The sequence below is a fragment of the Dermochelys coriacea genome, chromosome 2 (assembly GCF_009764565.3).
Source record: "Dermochelys coriacea isolate rDerCor1 chromosome 2, rDerCor1.pri.v4, whole genome shotgun sequence".
In the NCBI taxonomy this organism is placed as follows: Eukaryota; Metazoa; Chordata; order Testudines; family Dermochelyidae; genus Dermochelys; species Dermochelys coriacea.
In genome coordinates this window covers 62,522,769-62,535,878 of record NC_050069.1, presented here as the reverse complement: position 1 = coordinate 62,535,878, position 13,110 = coordinate 62,522,769, and the positions used below count along the sequence as shown (strand labels likewise).

The following is a 13,110-nucleotide window of genomic DNA, read 5'->3' as shown; positions in this document are numbered from 1 at the left end:
AGAAGTAATTAAATTTATGCTTTTTCAGGTCAGGCCATACCTGTATGTAATGTACATGCCTATACTCTTGCAGATTCTTTGGTACAGAAAGACAGAACACACTCATCTTTTGCCCAGGTTCACAGGGCTGCCTCCCACAACATGCCTGAGAAGTAGATGTGGTGAAGGGAATCAGTTTCAAACTCAGAAGGAATGAGAAATGGAGTTGTATAGATATAATGAAAAAAATTTAAACAAAAAATGCACTGGAAAAGTGAAATGTAGGTATGAGGATATTGTGTGAAACAGACTTTTTGCAGAGATTGATGTTCATTGCTGAAGCCCAAGTTGCCAGAAACATCGCAAGAACAAAGATGGACACAATGTTGAGGAAACTGGAAACAGATATAATGTTGAGGAACTCTCTCAGATTAGTGAGCTTTTCATTTGATGTAAAAAAAAGGTTATTCACATAGAAGTGTGGAGTTGTTGCCAGCATGTTAATGTAAATGCAAGGTTAGACTTATTTTTAAAAAACAAAAAAACAAAAACAAGTTGGGTCTTTTTAGAACTGCATAGCAGGCTATTCTCACTATGAAGGGAGGTAGCTATAATTGAGTAAACATTGTGCCTTTGGAGAGAAAATGCCTTATGATTGGAAGATTTTCTTGGTAATAGATTAGTAATACCTTGAATTTGCTTTTGAATTTTCCCTTTGCTTTTACAACAACTAAGTCAGCATCACACAATTTAGTAGTTTCAGGATAGTTTCTTGCAGACAGGGGACTGCATTACAAAACCACCATCATAACTTACATGCTTGTTGTCAGGCAAAGCAAAGGACAAGATCTCAGTGGGTGTGAATACAATTACCCTCTTCACCCCTAGTGATGGTCCTGTCAATTCAGGCTGGGATTAGGAAAGCTCATATTGCTACTGCCCACATTATACCTGGCCACTGGATAAAAAACTTCCAGCACTAGAGCTGTCAATCTAGCATTTTTTATGAGCTAAATATTACTTTTAAAAGACTGATTTAATACGCTTGGGACAGTAGATTAAATGTAACTGCTTTTAAATCAGAAATGGACAGGGTTACCATGTATTTTAGAGTTAAGATGAAAGCTGATACTGAGAATTCTCTCTCAAAAAAGTACTCAGCATTGTTGTTTAATTACAATAAAGAACCTGCCCTAGAGAAGGTTCTGATCAGTTTTCATTATATCAACCGATATTCGCTTTAGGATACAGTTAAAATATCAAAACAAAGATGACAGAAAAATTAGCTCCTTGAAACATTCAAAATACCGTGAAGACTGTAGGACTTCTTGGTAGCTGCAAATTAAATATGTTGTCTAATGTGCAGTTAAGACCACAGCTGATTTAAATCCTTGTTCTGAAAAGAAAAGGCATAAGCAATAGACTTAAACTGGATTCATGGTTTATGTAATCTAGCTAACTCAAAATTAAGACGGCACATCAGACTCAGATGTTCTCATCAAAAAGAATCAGATGGGTAAACGGCAAAAGAATCATCATTAGGCCATCAAAGCAACAGTCTGCCACCCAAGACGAAAACTAAGTTTATTAGTTGTCTCATGGACGATTATGCATATGGGGAAGAGGCTATCACAATACAATTTAAGAGGTTCAGTTCCACAAAATTAGATCCTTTGTCCTTATTTAAACCTCTCTTTTCCTCAAAGAAATATTAACATGATCACATGTAACCCAAACATTTGGAACTCAAGGGGGTCTGGCTGACTTTGAAATCAACCACTATATTTTCCTTTTAGTCACATGAAAATTTCTGAAATTAGTTTTAAGTTGGGCTGAATCATCTGAAAGATTATTAAGCTTTTCAAAATGTTCAGTCCTTACCCAGAATGGTCAGAGGGCTATTTCCTTACAACTTTTTAAAGGACTGCTCTCCATGACTCATTTGTTGTGTTGGTTCACATATTTTAACCTAGACTTTATCTATCTTAGCTGTGCTAGGTTTCATTCTTTTCAGTATAGAGATATATACAAAGGCATCACAAAAACAAGACACCCCCACAAATTACCTTGAGAATTCAAAACAACGTCTTGCTGGCTTCAAAGAGCAGGACAAAGTAAGGAAAATGGCATTTCTGAATGTATCCGAGCTCAGCAAATCACATAATGAAGGTATTTCCTACTGAAAAAAAATGCAGAAATAAAAATGTGTAAAACTCAGGCTGACAAACTAAGTTACCGAGCTTATCCAAATCTTTACTGGCATCTCAGATTTGAACATACACATCAACATACATTCAGATGGGTAAACGGCAAAAGGAAATCATCATTATGCCAGTAACATCATGTTGTCCGAGTGCTGATTTAATGAAATGTAGTTAATTTCAAGATGAGAATTTGTCTTCTGCAGTATGTGTGGCATGATAATCTGGACAAAAACTACATTTTTGCAGTGTGCATATATATTTTAAAAGGACTTTAATTTCAATTATTTTCTGCAATATAAAAACAAAGCACAAAACTAGTGTAATTTTTTGCCCCTCATTCCAGTTTCCAATTTATCTTTTAGATTGCTGTAACAGAACTAAAAAAGATCACTAGAATGACAGGGGCTGGATAAAAATAGGAACAGTTTCCCAACTGCTGGCCGAATGAAGCCCTTGAGCACCAAGCCAGATCCTCAGCTGGTGTAAGCCAGAATAGTTTCAGGGACATCATGGGAAAGCATCATGGACATATTCTGTAGAGATTTTCACCAGCTGAAGATTTCACTCTCTTATTGGATTCTGATTTCTACTATTGATAGAAAAGAAAAGCAAGAGACTCATTTTTATTACTTTACCATTTGATAGGACATTTTGCTGGCCGTACACAAAGTACATGGGACTTGTAAAAACATTTGAAATAAACATTACAACTGACTCAATTCTCACTATTTTAAAGAAAAATTTAATATCAGAAACATTAATGAATTTGATCCATAGGCACTTTAAGCTTATTTTTAAGTTTCTTCCACATTTTTAGTCACAAGTGTGGTAATTATACTTACTTGCCACTGTGTGGACTCCACCAGCGTAGGATGGGGATAAATGGCCAGGTGAAGTGTAGCTATCTTTGCTCTCCGGTTTCTAAAGAGAACAGATTGTATCTGAGTATTCTGGGATTTATTCTGTTTATTCAGGAGAACCAGAGTGAACTCTGCTATCTGATTAATTTATTACTTGTCTATGCAATAAGCTTCTCAACAAATCCTCTAGTGTCCTACAGCTGAAATACAAAAGATAAGCATTTAAATTACCTCAGTAGTTCAGGTGAGAGCTGGCAGGCTTCAGGTCAGCAGCATTTGAAAGCCCATCTCACAATATAGGGTTTTCTAGACAGAGCAACAAAATCTCCGAGGCCAATGCTCATCTGTGGTGTTTGGGGCAGGGGATGGAAAAAAAGTTAGAAATTCACATGGATCACTGGATTCTACAAATTCTGCATTATTTGGTTTACTTAACATGTGCTGGCATCTCAGATTCAAAAGTATACATCAGTGAAATTACATTCAGTTGGGTAAACGGCAAAAAGGAAAATCATCATTATGCCAGTGAAGCAACTTCCCATCTTTGATATAGTTATTACTGCATGGGAGAAGGCCAACTTCAAGCTATGAAAACGCATGCACCTGGGCACTTTGTCCAGCATCTCAGCCACTCAGGACAGTTTGTCAACACGTAGGTGCATCTTTTGAAGTAATTTGCATATGTTAATACAGAACACTCAGTCACATGAAAAACAGACTGACAAGTAAGGGTTTTCCTCACTGCCATCTTGCTTCTTTTGCCCCCCTTCAAAATCAAAATTTTCACAGTGACTTGGGTCTGGATTTAACAGAAAACAGCTTCCTGGTTGCTAGCTTGCAGAAGCTCTCCAAGCAGTGTGTGTTTACAGTAAGAAAAAAATCCCAACATATACTCACAGGCTTATTTCTTTAACAGTTCACGTGACACCTTGCTGGTTACAGAGGAATAGCATGGCAGAGTCCACACAGTAAACTTGCAACACCATCAGAAACAAATGCTAACAGCTGACTATCCTCATTACCTAAAAGAAAAGAGTTCCAGACATTTTGAACAGTTGACAGGAAGTCAAATTATTTGGCTTATTTGGAGTTCTACTGCAACCCCAATAGCAGGAATTTTTATCATTCACTTGGAAAATGGGCCAAAAGGATTATTATATCAGTGAAGCAACACTGATCCTAGTGACAGTTTAATATTAAGCCATTTTCATTAAGAGAGTTCTGGGATAAGTTCAGTAAAATGTCACAATTTTTTAAGCGACAAAAAGGTTAAACAGAAGGCATTAATATTTTGTCCATTAAAAGAATGTGTTGTGGGTAAGTTACGTATTTAAGCATGTTCCACTATTCAGAGTTATTGATTTTACAAGAGTATGATGTTCCTAATGAGCAGCCATTGCTTTTTTCGTCTAGTTGGGTTTGACAAGTATGAAAGATGAACTAAGGTTAAAGGTTATATTTACCTCACTTTGGGAGCACAGGTCTCCATGTAAGCACAATGGCACATTCCCTGAAGGTTCAATTCAAGGTCAGAACTCTTACCAAGATTATGCTGCCTCCGAGACTACCAAACCAAGATCCCACTACAATGGAGTCCCAAGACAACTACTGCTCTTAAGTATGTCACTATACTATGGAAAGGGCATGGTCAGGACCACTGGACAAGTCTCTAACCAAACTCCCCAGAGACAAAGGGGCAATTTATCATTAGAATTTGGACACTCAGCTGCTGATGAAAATGATTTATGAAGGCATATCAGCAGCAGTATGGTTATTTAGCTGTTCAATTTATCATTTGGAAGACTTAAAAGAATGAAAATAACTCAAAATAATCAATAAAGATGATTTGTCAATAGTAAATGTCTTCTATTGCCTAATGAAATCCAGCTCAATTTCACAAAACATATGCAAACTGTAGTAAAACAAACTAGGTGTCTAAAAGCAAGTCTCAAATAAGAAATTAGCTATTTAATTTGCTAACAGAGCAGTTTGTTCAAAATAATGTGTTAGTGCAACTATAATCACATTTGATTAGTCTCAGAAATGGTGGAGATGCAGTTATGAGGAGGACATAATAGAAAATTACCTCTGTTCATTTCCACTAGAAACTATCTGTTCAAATCACAGTGTATATAAAACATGTTAGCAGGTCATCTGCCCCATTTTATATTTTTAAAGTGCAAATTATATTCACTCCATTTTTAAAATTGTGTCAAGATTATTAGAATTTAAATTCTACTTAAAATTATATACTTCTTGGTTTCTCTGCCAGAGACACTGTGCAAGGTCCCAGAGGTCTGAAAGAACTAGCTGTTTTCTAAACTCTCCTTTTCATTGCAATTTTCAATACTTTGTGGAATTAGACATTCAAAGAGAAACCAGGAAACCTGCCACTCATCTCTCAGGACTTCAACATTATATTTTTAAAAGTACTTTTCCAATTTATAAAAACAATCACATCAACTTTGTTCTCTTTTAGAACCCCACAACTAGCAGAATTTCTGAAGTTATATAGATTCATAGATACTAAGGTCAGAAGGGACCATTCTGATCATCTAGTCCGACCTCCTGCACAGCGCAGGCCACAGAATCTCACCCACCCACTCCTATGAAAAACCTCACCCATGTCTGAGCTATTGAAGTCCTTAAATCATGGTTCAAAGACTTCAAGGAGCAGAGAAGCCTCCCTCAAGTCAACCATGCCCCATGCTACAGAGGAAGGCGAAAAACCTCCAGGGCCTCTCCAATCTGCCCTGGAGGAAAATTCCTTCCCGACCCCAAATATGGCAATCAGCTAAACCCTGAGCATATGGGCAAGATTCACCAGCCAGATACCCAGGAAAGAATTTTCTATAGTAACTCAGATCCCATCCATCTAATATCCCATCTCAGGGGATTTGGCCTATTTACCCTGAATATTTAAAGATCAATTACTTACCTTAATCTCATTATCCCATCATACCATCTCCTCCATAAACTTATCGAGTAGAATCTTAAAGCCAGACAGATCTTTTGCCCCCACTGCTTCCCTTGGAAGGCTATTCCAAAACTTCACTCCTCTGATGGTTAAAAACCTTCATCTGATTTCAAGTCTAAACTTCCTGGTGGCCAGTTTATACCCATTTGTTCTTGTGTCCACATTGGTGCTGAGGTTAAATAATTCCTCTCCCTCTCCTGTATTTATCCCTCTGATATAGTTATAGAGAGCAATCATATCTCCCCTCAACCTTCTTTTAGTTAGGCTAAACAAGCCAAGCTCTTTAAGTCTCCTTTCATTAATTCATATTTGCATACCATAAAGTGAAAACTGATGATGGCTATCTGTATAACATTTGTTAGACTTGAGGATTCCCTTCTCCCCCAATGCTACCAAGCTCCCCAGCAAACAAGGCAAACACAGCTATTTGACATGTATGCCCCCATGTCCTATTCAGGATTGTACTGCTGTCAACTTTTTGTGCCTAGCACAATGGGATCCAACCTCACTGTAGTCTTTAGATGCTATTGCAATTTAAATATTTATTATTAATAAACTTGTGATGAGGGAGTAGTTTTTTTTAAATAAACTCGTGATCTTTTATAATCCTTTTGTTTAAGAATTTGAATATCTTCTCACTCAATATTTGTTCTATCATTATAGGAAAGTATCCTGGGTGCTTATGTGGAATATTGAGGGCAGTTTACTAGATAGTTTCAAACCCAATTTCCAATAAATTAGGTTGGGATTAATTCATTTTCCTCATGGCTTGTAGATATTTTTCCTATATAAATTTATCCTTAAAGCAATAGTACACTATTTATTCTCCTTTGTAGTCAGGGATTTAACAAGTTGGTTTTGATTTTTTGCCCAAATCAGATTTCTAATTCAAAGTAATAGATCTTGTTCTTGAAATAATTAATCTAATTGCTTGGTACTCCTGATCTGAGACAGACATTTGCAAACATTTTAACTTTGTTTCCTATTCTACTTTTCCCTATTCATATTTTAAATACCACAAAAAGTGGTAGCATTAAAAAAAATGATGTGGGTCACTGAGAAATATTGCACAGCTACACCAAGACTGGTTTGCTAAACAATAATCTATCCCACCCAAGTTCAACTTGATTAGCTCATACTATAACCACCAGGGTCTGGAGTTTGTGATTTTTTTCTTTTTAAACTTAAAAATAAAATGAAGTCCCCCCCAACCCGCCCAGGGGTTAAGTAATCAAAAGATTGTTTGGAATACAACACACACATAGTCATAAGACAACCATCCAAATAAATACACTGAGATACAGACCTCATCTACATACAACTTACACCAGTTAACTAAGGTATGTCTACAGTAGAAATGCTGCAGCAGCATTGCTGTAGTGTAGATATGTACTACAGTTTCAGAAGCGGTTTGTCTGACCCTGTAGTAAATCCACCTCTCAAGGGATGGTAGCTAGCTTAATGGAAGAATTCATCTATCAACCTAGTGGTTTTTACAACGGGGTTTAGTCAGCTTAATTATATTGCACAGGATGTGAAATTTTTCACAGCCTCCTGAGCAATGTAGTTAAACCAGACTAACTTTGTAGTGTACACCAGCTCTGAATCAGTTAAAAAAAAAACACATGTTCAGTTAAACCAGTGAAAGTCTGTGTGTAGACAAAGCTGCAATGACACTAGACAAACAGTGGGTAGATATTTCCGGTATGAACAGCTTTAAACAGCTGCATATTAACACTTGTAACCACAAAGTTAAAAGCACATCAAGGTGAACTACAAGAGAGAAACGTACACCTCTCCTGGCATTATTTTTCTATGGGTATGTCTACAACACAGAGACTATGCCAGCATAGCCCCATAATGTAGATGCAGTCTACAGTGACAAAGTTTTTTCTGTTACTATAGGAACACTACCTAAATATTAGCTATATTGACAGAAGTACTCTTCCATCAATATAGCTGAATCTATACTGAGGGGTATATCAACATAGGTACATCAGGGAGACATGTGACCAAGCCTATGAGAACTATAGCAGAAGTTTTCTTAATGCAAGCTTGAATATTGTAGAAAACAGCAAGATCTACAAGGAGTTTCTATACTGACAAACTCTCCTAGTGTAGAACTAGCTTAACCTGCAAAAGTTAACCGGTATATCTGGTATATCTTATACCAGTTCCCCGAGCAAAATAAATTGTACTAGCAAAATAACTTTATGCCAGTGAAATTATCTACACCAGAACGTTGCCAGCACAACTATATTGGTTACAAGTGTAAAAAAGTCACACACCCCCAACTGACATTGCTATGCCAGGAAAGCTTAAGCGTAGACCAAGTCTGAGAATCTACACATTCTCTGTGGTGACTAAAGTCTGTCAGCTGTTACTGTACCAATACTTCTAGCAGCAGCTCTCTCATTTGTGTCTTTTAGTTTCTGAGATATTAGGGTGCACTTGCATCATGTTTTTAAGCTTTTCTCTGCAACCAAGAGGGCTAGAAACTAAGGGTTTCTCTATATGGGAAAGTTATACCAGTATGATACAGGGTGTTAATTTAGATTGCTATAATTATACAGGTATACCTCCTGTGTAGACTCTCTTATTCCAGTATGAATGCATTTATGTATTTTAGCTTAGGTTAGTTTGAGAGCAGTTAAGCAAAGGCAAAAAAGCCACCATTATTGAGGGCTAAGTGTCTACACAGGGAGTTACATTGGTGTAATTATAGAAGTTTAACCACACTAGCACATTACAGTGATATAACTGGCAATGTCTCATCTGTAGATAGTCTCATGCAACTTCTTGCCTCCAGCAACCAGGTATGAAAGAAAAACATCAGTGTGAGACTTGCAATGGAATTGCGAGAGTTGGAAACTGTCAAACAACAACAAGTCTGGTTAAGTCTTTGTTGAGGATACAGTAGGAGGCTCTCAGAGCTAACAGTGCTTCCCACATCCAAGAGCAGGGATGGCCAACCTGTGGCTCCGGAGCCACATGCGGCTCTTTGTATAGGCACCAACTCCGGGGCTGGAACTACAGGTGCCAACTTTCCAATCTGCCGGGAGGGGGACAGTGCTCACTGCTCAACCGCTGGCTCTGCCCCCACTACACCCCTTTCGAAGTCCTACCCTGTGCTTAGTATGCCCTCACTTCTTCCCCCCAGCCTCCTGCACCCATGAAACAGCTGACCCGGAGGTAGGGAGAGGCACTGATCACAGGGCTGCAGATGGGTGGGAGACACTGGGATCAAGGGGGAGCTGACAGGGAGTTGCTGATATATTACTGTGGCTCTTTGGCAATGTACAATTGGTAAATTCTGGGTCTTTCTCAGGCTCAAGTTGGCCACCCCTGGCTTCGAGGCATACCCAGAGCATCTATGCTTCACTCAGGATTGGAAACTACTCCCTGGCCTCTGCAACACTCAGGCTCTAGGGAGACGGTCTCAGTGGCCTCACAGTACATTAGCGGCCTGCCAGAGACATAAAGGGGCTGGCAACTTGGCCTCAGAGCTGCTGCTGCGACATACACCAGCTGCCTCACCAAGGCACTCGAGCCAACTCTGCCACCCAACCACCTCAATGCAGGCATACCCAGCAAGCACAGACAGACCCCCCCCCCATCCCTCCTGCCATACACAAAACGCCCATCCCTGCTTTCTCGGCCCCAGCCTCCCCTTAATCCCTCCTCTCACACATCCCCCTCCCCCGCACAGACCGCAATGCCCTGCTTTCACCCCCCAGGCTCCCCATAACCCTTCCTCCCACACATCCCCACCCCCCTCCCCCACACAGACCGCCCTGCTTTCACCCCCCAGGCTCCCCATAACCCCTCCTCCCACACATCCCCATCCCCCTCACAGACCGCCCTGCCTTCACCCCCAGGCTCCCCATAACCCCTCCTCCCACACATCCCCATCCCCCTCACAGACCGCCCTGCCTTCACCCCCAGGCTCCCCATAACCCCTCCTCCCACACATCCCCATCCCCCGCACAGACCGCCCTGCCTTCACCCCCAGGCTCCCCATAACCCCTCCTCCCACACATCCCCATCCCCCACACAGACCGCCCTGCCTTCACCCCCAGGCTCCCCATAACCCCTCCTCCCACACATCCCCATCCCCCGCACAGACCGCCCTGCCTTCACCCCCAGGCTCCCCATAACCCCTCCTCCCACACATCCCCATCCCCCGCACAGACCGCCCTGCCTTCACCCCCAGGCTCCCCATAACCCCTCCTCCCACACATCCCCATCCCCCTCACAGACCACCCTGCCTTCACCCCCAGGCTCCCCATAACCCCTCCTCCCACACATCCCCATCCCCCGCACAGACCGCCCTGCCTTCACCCCCAGGCTCCCCATAACCCCTCCTCCCACACATCCCCATCCCCCTCACAGACCGCCCTGCCTTCACCCCCAGGCTCCCCATAACCCCTCCTCCCACACATCCCCATCCCCCGCACAGACCGCCCTGCCTTCACCCCCAGGCTCCCCATAACCCCTCCTCCCACACATCCCCATCCCCCGCACAGACCGCCCTGCCTTCACCCCCAGGCTCCCCATAACCCCTCCTCCCACACATCCCCATCCCCCGCACAGACCGCCCTGCCTTCACCCCCAGGCTCCCCATAACCCCTCCTCCCACACATCCCCATCCCCCTCACAGACCACCCTGCCTTCACCCCCAGGCTCCCCATAACCCCTCCTCCCACACATCCCCATCCCCCGCACAGACCGCCCTGCCTTCACCCCCAGGCTCCCCATAACCCCTCCTCCCACACATCCCCATCCCCCGCACAGACCGCCCTGCCTTCACCCCCAGGCTCCCCATAACCCCTCCTCCCACACATCCCCCTCCCCCGCACAGACCGCCCTGCCTTCACCCCCCAGGTTCCCCCAACCCCTTGCTCCCACGCACACCCATCCAACCCGCCACAGAACCCCCTCCCATCCGTCCCCCCAGCACAGACCTCCCCCACCCACAGGATCCCCTTTGCCCAGACCGCCGGCACGTCCCTGCTCCCCCAGGCCCGCACCTCGTGGGCCGCTGACCGCTCGCCAGCTCCCTCGCGCGCACCCACAAAAGGAACGGAAGCAGGAAAGGAATTCCCTCCAGTTAAAACGATTCCAAGCAGGGCCACGTGAGAAACGCCACTTCCGTTCTCCCCGCGTGACCGGAAGTATTAGCAGAGCGCTAACCTGGCCCAGACTGTGTGGCTCGGCAGCATCCTGGACCGGCCCCACTAAAGTCATGGGAACGGCACGTCAGAGATGCGCCTGCGCAATGCCGAGCACCACCCCCTCCTCCCCAGGCTACAGACTCTGCGCATGCGGAACCTCAAGATATAGGCCGGGACAGGTGGGCGGGGTCAGGCCGTGGCCGTTAAACGTGTGGCGGGCCCTGAATCCCCGCCTCGTTCCTCGGGGCGCGCGGGACCCGGTGCCCGCCTCGCGAGGGGATCTGGGGAGCTCTGTGTTTGTCGTGATGCCTTGGGGCGGCTGCGCGGGCGCCCCGCCTCGGGCAGGCTACCGCCAAGCCAGCTCCCAGCCTGCCGCCGCCGCCGCCCTCGGGCGCCCCAGGCCGCCTGGGGCGTGTGACAGAGTTTGCCGGGAATCCTGTCACCCGTTTGTTTGCAACGGAGCCACCAGGAGCGCGCGCACAGCGGCTGCGGAGAGGACCAGGCCCTTGGGGAAGCTGTAGGCAAGTCAGGGCACAAATAAAGTGAGCGGGGATTTAAAAAGTCACCCTGACACGTGCACCGCAGCCACGGCCGCCTCCTTCAGATTACTGGGGCGGTGCTGCAGTCTCGCAGCTGTAGGCCTCTCCGTTATCCCAGGGCGTGGTGCCATAGCTTTGGCGGGATTACGGAAGGAATCACTTCTGCACTGATGTACTACTAATTCTGTCTTCATGCTAGCTCTGTTTATCGACAGTCTAGAGAAGAAACTATCATTTGTTAAAGGGACATGGCTGCTATCCTGAGTTCCCTCCGCCCCCAAAAGCCTCGGGGGGAGTGGCCTACATATTATTCCCCAGCCCACCCCTTATAGATCCTCATGTTTTGTTTCCTTTTTTTAACCTCTGCTGCACATTGAGCAGAGATTCTCCTTGAACTCTTCACAACGATGCCCAGGGATGAAATCCTGGCTCCACTGAAGTCAAGGGGAATTTTGCCATTGATTTCGGTGGAGCCAAGATTTCACCATAGGTCTTTTTTTCCCTTAACTGATGGCATTAATTTAAACCCCCATAAGGTGTGTGAGAATTTCAAATCATTTCCTTCAGTGGATACTCCTTTGCATTTTTTGAATATAGAATTTCATGTCATTTTGTTACCCATTTGACTGGTTTGGTTAGGTACTTTTGAAGTTCCTCACAAGTTCCTCACAAAAATACAGCAGTGGTTTTCAAACTTCTTTTCTGGGGACTCAGTTGAAGAAAATTGTTGATGCCCACAACCCAATGGAGCTGGGGCAGAGCGGTTTGGGGTGTGGGAGGAGCTCAGGGCTGGGGCAGAGGGTGGGGGTGAGGGCTGTAGGGTGAGGCCAGGAATAAGGGGTTCAGGGTCTGGGAGGGGGCTCTGGGCTGGGGGAGGGGATTGGGGTGCAGGCTCTGGGGTGGGGCTGGGGATGAGGGGTTTGGGGGCAGCTCAGGGCTGGGGCAGGGGATGGGGGTGCAGATTTATCTGCAGCAGCTCCCAATCAGCAGCGCAGCCAGGGTGCAGAGGCAGGCTTCCTGCCTATCCTGGCACCATAGACCGCACTGTGCCCCAAAAGTGGCCAGCAGCAGGTCTGGCTCCTAGGCAGAGGCATGCAAGCGGCTTCGCGTGGCTCTTGCCTACAGGCACCGCCCCCCACCAGCTCCCATTGGCCAGGAGTGTGAAGCTGGTGCTTGGGGCGGGTGGCCTGGTAGCCCCCCTTCCTAGAAGCCGGACCTGCTGCTGGCCACTTCCAGGGTGCAGTGTGGTGTTTGAAGAAGGTAAGCGCTAGCCTACCTTAGCAGCACTGCAAATGGGACTTTTAATGTCCGGTTGGCAGTGCTGACCAGAACTGCTGGGTTGCTGAGCAAGGTCTTACAGGCTTACAAGTGCCTTAC

At 44.7% G+C, this 13,110-nt stretch overlaps 1 long non-coding RNA gene and 2 other non-coding genes across 17 annotated transcripts in view; all 3 read right to left on the bottom strand.

The window, feature by feature from the left end:
• LOC119850518 overlaps positions 1–11,232 on the bottom strand; it is a 31,396-nt gene extending 20,164 nt beyond the window's left edge. For 2 of the 15 annotated variants that reach the window (XR_006278782.1, XR_006278786.1), the window contains exons 1-6: positions 11,051–11,224; positions 3,941–4,065; positions 3,275–3,387; positions 2,046–2,158; positions 1,288–1,375; positions 41–145 (exon numbers count right to left, since the gene is read on the bottom strand). This is a non-coding gene — a long non-coding RNA (uncharacterized LOC119850518). Of the gene's footprint in view, positions 1–40; positions 146–1,287; positions 1,376–2,045; positions 2,159–3,025; positions 3,105–3,274; positions 3,388–3,940; positions 4,066–4,506; positions 5,554–11,050 lie in introns of those variants that run through there. The other 13 variants (XR_006278788.1, XR_006278789.1, XR_006278791.1 and 10 more) reach the window with 11 other exon arrangements.
• On the bottom strand, positions 2,235–2,315 carry LOC119852353. The gene has a single exon (XR_005291621.1). It is a non-coding gene; the product is annotated as a small nucleolar RNA SNORD87 (small nucleolar RNA).
• On the bottom strand, positions 3,484–3,570 carry LOC119852352. Its single transcript, XR_005291620.1, has one exon. It is a non-coding gene; the product is annotated as a small nucleolar RNA SNORD87 (small nucleolar RNA).
• Positions 11,233–13,110: the final 1,878 nt, after the last annotated feature.